A 5,614-nucleotide genomic window follows, 5' to 3' on the forward strand; every position below is an offset into this window, starting at 1 on the left:
TTTACTATCATTTTAAAATTTTCTCCACCTGCATCCAGGTGGACCCTGCCCATCACCTCCTCCCGCCACCACACTGCTGTGGAGTCAGACTGCCTGGGGTTTCGCTTGTTTACTGTGTATCTTTTAAATTAATTTCTTTATTTTTGGCTGTGCTGGGTCTTCATTGTCCTACACAGGCTTTCTGTACTGCCTAGTCACTGTGTGGGCTTCTCCGTGCAGGGCTTTCTTACAGAGCACGGGCAGTGCACACACGGACTTCAGCGACTGTGTGGGCTCAGCACTTGCTGCATGTGGGCTCCAGAGGACAGGCTCGGCAGCTGTACATGGGCTCAGCTGCCCTGTAGCATGCAGGATCTTCCTGGGCTAGGGATTGAACCGGTGTCCCCTGCATTGCAAAGTGGATTCTTAGCCACTAAACCATCCATGTTTACTTTGTATCTTTATTCTCAGTTCTGTGGTATTTGAGTATTTACATTGTCATCTTTACAGATACCTTTTACAAATACTGAGTATAGTTCCCTGTGCCATATATAATAGGTCCTTGTGGATTATCTGATTTATGTATAGTGTGTATACGTTTATCCCACCCTCCTAGTTCTGTCCTCCCATTCCGCTTTCCTGTTTGAAAACAGACGATGTTTGTTTTCTGTGTCTAGTGAGTCTTTGTTTTGGAAATGAGTTCACTTGTATTTATTTTTCCAGGCCAGAATACTGGAGTGGGTAGCCGTTGCCTTCTCCAGGAGGTCTCCCGCATTGCAGGTAGATTCTTTACCAGCTGAGCCACCAGGGGAGCCCTTAGATTCCACAGATAAGCAATATTATATGATATTTATCTTTGTCTGGCTTACTTCATTTAGTATGATAGTATCTAGGCCCGTTCGTGTTCCTACAAATGGTATTTTGTCATTCTTTTTAATGGCTAATATTCCATTGTATAAATGTACCACAACTTTATCTGTTCATCTGTCAATGGACATGCTTCCATGTCTTGGCTATTGTAAACAGTGCTGCAATGAACTTTGGGGTTGAATCAGACCTGTGTTCTCTGTACAAATTGTGATCTTCCTGGGTCTTGGTGTTCTCATCCAAAAATGAAGACAGTAATGCCTCCCTGGTAGGGTTATTTTGGGGGTTAAATCAAATACATGTGAGGTATTCAAGTAGTGAGGAATATATATGACTTACCATACCATTTCTGTCTTACTAGAACTATTGTGGCCTATACACGTTTACTCTGTATCATTGGAAGGGGCAGAGGGCAAATATAATTACCCACAACCTTGTTCTTAGAACTCTTGCAACTTGTAAGGAATAGATTTTAAAGAGGAAGCAAGATGCTGGGCCTTATTTCCATGTGCAGTTCTGTTCCCTTCCAGGCTCTGAGCTTTGAGAAGCCTGCCCTAATCAGCCGGTGTGTAGATTACAGGTGTGGGTGTGGAGGAGGCTGGGGGCAGGGCCCATGGCGAACAAGGAGGTTGGACCATAAACTGGAGCCAGTTCAGGGGAATGGCCCTGGAGGGGAGGGCTTCAGTTGTGTTTTGTTGCTCCTCAGGCTCAGAAGAGGTATGTAAGTGTTTCATATATTTGCATTGGAGCAGGGTAACCCCTTTAACTCAGCTATCTTCTAGAGCTCAGGATTGGCGGGATCATTTTGCCTAGTCTGGGAATACAGGCTGCTTGAAGCTGCTTACACTGTTTCCCCTGAGAGGAGTGCTCATCTGCTTTTCAGCTTCCCATCCTGACTGGATTTTTGCCCTGAGTTCAGGGTTGCTTCCTGGACTTAATCTTCCAGTGCAGGTCAGGGCTGTTTTCCACTTCAGTCCGGGGTCCTTCGCTTCTGCAGATCCCTGAAGCCTTGGTGGAGCCTTGGTGTGGGCCCAAACCTCCTCCCAGGGCCTCAGGCCTCCTGGTGTAAGGATGGAGGGAGCTAGTTAGACAACTTCCCTGGGTCCTCTCATCCCGTGCACTCCTTTCTAAACCCCAGGCCTGTATGGCTAGTGAGGTGAGCTTTAGCATGTCTGCCCTAGGTGTCAGCCTTGAGTCTGGGTCTTTCCCCCTTATCACAGTCTTAGGCTCCTGGTCTCCTGTCTTCTGATGGGCTGTCACTGAACACGACTGTGCCCTCTGTACTCGTGGGCAGGTCTGAAGGGGAGGAGGAAAGTTCACCGAGCTGCCAAGCACCTGAAGAAGCAAAGCCGTAAAAATGAATATCGACATCTTTAAAGCAGCGACCAAAAGGAGTGAATACAGGAGAACCAGTGTTTTTGTCCATGGAATTGATGTTTCTCAGGAGACTCCAAGAAAAAGAAATGTGTCAGATTTAGAACATTTAGTGGCTAGATGAAAACAATATTCTTACGTAAATTTGTATTCCAAGTCATACTTGGCAACCCACATTGCCAATTAACACATTAAGTATGAGTTGGAGTAACAATACTTGGAAGTGCCATTAATTAATAACTTAAGAGTGTAAAAATGACTTGATGAAAAGCTAAGTTAACCTGTGGAGAAAAATAAAAGACACCGGTTCCCCCTCCTCTTTGCCAGTGTCCCAGCTTCCACATGGTTTACTCCATCTTCTGCCCTAGTTCACACCTCCCTCCCTTTCTGGCAAGAGTAAGAATAGTTATGGAGGAAAAGAGCTCCTTTATTTGGTAGATCATGCCTCTTGTCTCTCCAGATAGAGTCAGTTCTGAGTCATTTTACTCTGAGGTGAATAAATAGGAATGCTTTTTTTTTTTTTTTTTAAACAAATAACAAGAACCTGCCTTTAAGCAGTTTCGTAATCTAATTGAAAATATTCCTTCCAGCCTTCCAGTTACCTCCTCCAAAAAACAGGTTTCAAACAAGGAAATCTCTACAAATGAGCTTCTCCCAGGGGATTTCCGCACTTACATTGACTGAGACACATTACCAACCTTACAGTTATTTTAAGTATATTTATAAATAAAAACACTGTCACACGAATCTAGAGTTATGTTGGGGTGATGGTTGTACAATTTTGCAACTATACTAAAAACCTGAATTGTACACCTTAAATGGGTAAATATTATGCTATATAAAATATAGCTCAATAAAGAATGAACAAACAAAACCCCATAAGCGGCAATAACAAAATTCTCTGATGACTTGGAATACTATTTGGCAGTCAATAGTGTTGTTGTAAGTGCGCATATCGTGTGAACCGAGCAATCCCTCTTCTATATTTGTACCCCAGAGAACTTCCCACAGGTACCCAAAGATGCACATGTGAGAAAGATGTCTGTTGTAATATTCTTTGAATAGTAAAAAATATATACATATTGGAAATAATCTAAATGTCCCTCAGTAGAGCACAGAAATATGTGGTAGGAAGTTCATATAGCTGAATACTGTAGCACATTTAAAATAACAGAGCTACGAATATCAACATAGGTACCTCCCAAAAACCTAATGTTGAGGAGGGTAGGGTAAACTGTAGAATAATATGGACAGTCTGATGCCATTTATATAGTTACGAAGTATGAGATGACACTAAATTTAATGGGGATACACATGGTTGACGGTTATTTTATTTTCCATGGTCTTGTGTGTGTTTGAATTAGTTGATAGTCATTTTTTAAGTTAGCATATACTTACAGTTATGTTAAATGCTGGAGAATTTCCTTCCACATGCAAAGACTTGAGGAATGACAAAAGGGAAATCAGTGAAATCAATCATACGCTAGTGCTAGTAGGTTTCATTTTTTATCACCTACTGTGTCAGATACTGCCTTCATTATCTCCAGTGGTCCCCTGTTTCTAAATGGTCTTATTGTGTCCAATAAGCGTTCTGGGAAACTGAAGCTGGAGATGTAAGTCATTAGCCAAGATCAAGGGCTGGTAGTTAACGGAGTCTTCAGACCATCACGCTGTCTGGCTCCAAGTCTTGGTCATTTTTAGGCTCCATAATGTGACTTCTTAATGGATCTGTCTGTTTTCTCAAGGTGGAGAATCTTTGGAGAGGTCTTTAGTACAAAGAGAAAATCATGACAGTTTCTAAGTAAAAATAAGAAATGACATGGTGAATTGGCCCTATTTTTAGTCTTCTTTGCTTGGTATGAGTAATTCCTGACTGGGAGTCAGGGAATCCATGTCCTAACTCCACTATGCTGCTGTCTAGCTCATGTTTCCAGTCTTTAGGACGGAAATTTTGTCCTGAGGTTTGCTTTAGACTTTTGTTTTGCTTTGATTTTATTTGCTTTCTTTGCTTGTGCTAGATGTTATATATGTTAAATGAAACGCTGCTTTGATTTAGAGGGAAGAAGAAAATGAGAGGGACTTCCCTGGTACTCCAGTGGTTAGGACTCTGTACTTCCACTGCAAGGGGCACAGGTTTGATTTCTGGTCAGTTAAGTAAGATCCTGCAAACCTTCCTATGTGGCCAATAAAAAAATAAATTTCCAAAAAGAAAAAAGAGAGGGACCCTATAAGTGGGAATCATATTTGTTTTAGGAAAATTACTGTCGCAAAGCTTTTGGACACGTAGTTATGTTTTTTTTGTGTGTGTGTATTTAGAACAAAAAGGTTGTTCAGCAATGTATGAAACACTGACTAAAGGAGACAAATATAGGATATTCACATATGAGTTTCATAAAGGCCTAGTTCTAACAGAAATTATTTTTGCAATGCTTCAGTTCAGTTCAGTTCAGTTCAGTCGCTCAGTCATGTCCAACTCTTTGCAACCCCATGAATCGCAGTACGCCAGGCCTCCCTGTCCATCACCAACTCCCGGAGTTCACCCAGACCCACATCCATCGAGTCAGTGATGCCATCCAGCCATCTCATCCTCTGTCATCCGCTTCTCCTCCTGCCCCCAATCCCTCCCAGGATCGGAGTCTTTTCCAATGAGTCAACTCTTTGCATGAGGTGGCCAAAGTACTGGAGTTTCAGCGTTAGCATCATTCCTTCCAAAGGAATCCCCGGGCTGATCTCCTTCAGAATGGACTGGTTGGATCTCCTTGCAGTCCAAGGGACTCTCAAGAGTCTTCTCCAACACCACAGTTCAAAAGCATCAATTCTTCGGCACTCAGCCTTAGTCCAACTCTCACATCCATACATGACCACAGGAAAAACCATAGCCTTGAGAGACAGACCTTAGACTGACACTTTCCACTGTTTCCCCATCTATTTCCCATGAAGTGATGGAACCGGATGCCATGATCTTCATTTTCTGAATGTTGAGCTTTAAACCAACTTTTTCACTCTCCTCTTTCACTTTCATCAAGAGGCTTTTTAGTTCCTCTTCACTTTCTGCCATAAGGGTGGTGTCATCTGCATATCTGAGGTTATTGATATTTCTCCCAGCAATAGATGGACCTTAGTCAGCAAAGTAATGTCTCTGCTTTTGAATATGCTATCTCGGTTGGTCATAACTTTTCTTCCAAGGAGCAAGCGTCTTTTAATTTCATGGCTGCAGTCACCATCTACAGTGATTTTGGAGCCCCAAAAAATAAAGTCTGACACTTTCCACTGTTTCCCCCTCTATTTCCCATGAAGTGATGGGACCGGATGCCATGATCTTCGTTTTCTGAATGTTGAGCTTTAAGCCAACTTTTTCACTCTCCTCTTTCACTTTCATCAAGAGGCTTTTTAG

The sequence above is a fragment of the Oryx dammah genome, unplaced genomic scaffold, assembly GCF_014754425.2.
Source record: "Oryx dammah isolate SB20612 unplaced genomic scaffold, SCBI_Odam_1.1 HiC_scaffold_11210, whole genome shotgun sequence".
Taxonomy (NCBI): domain Eukaryota; kingdom Metazoa; phylum Chordata; class Mammalia; order Artiodactyla; family Bovidae; genus Oryx; species Oryx dammah.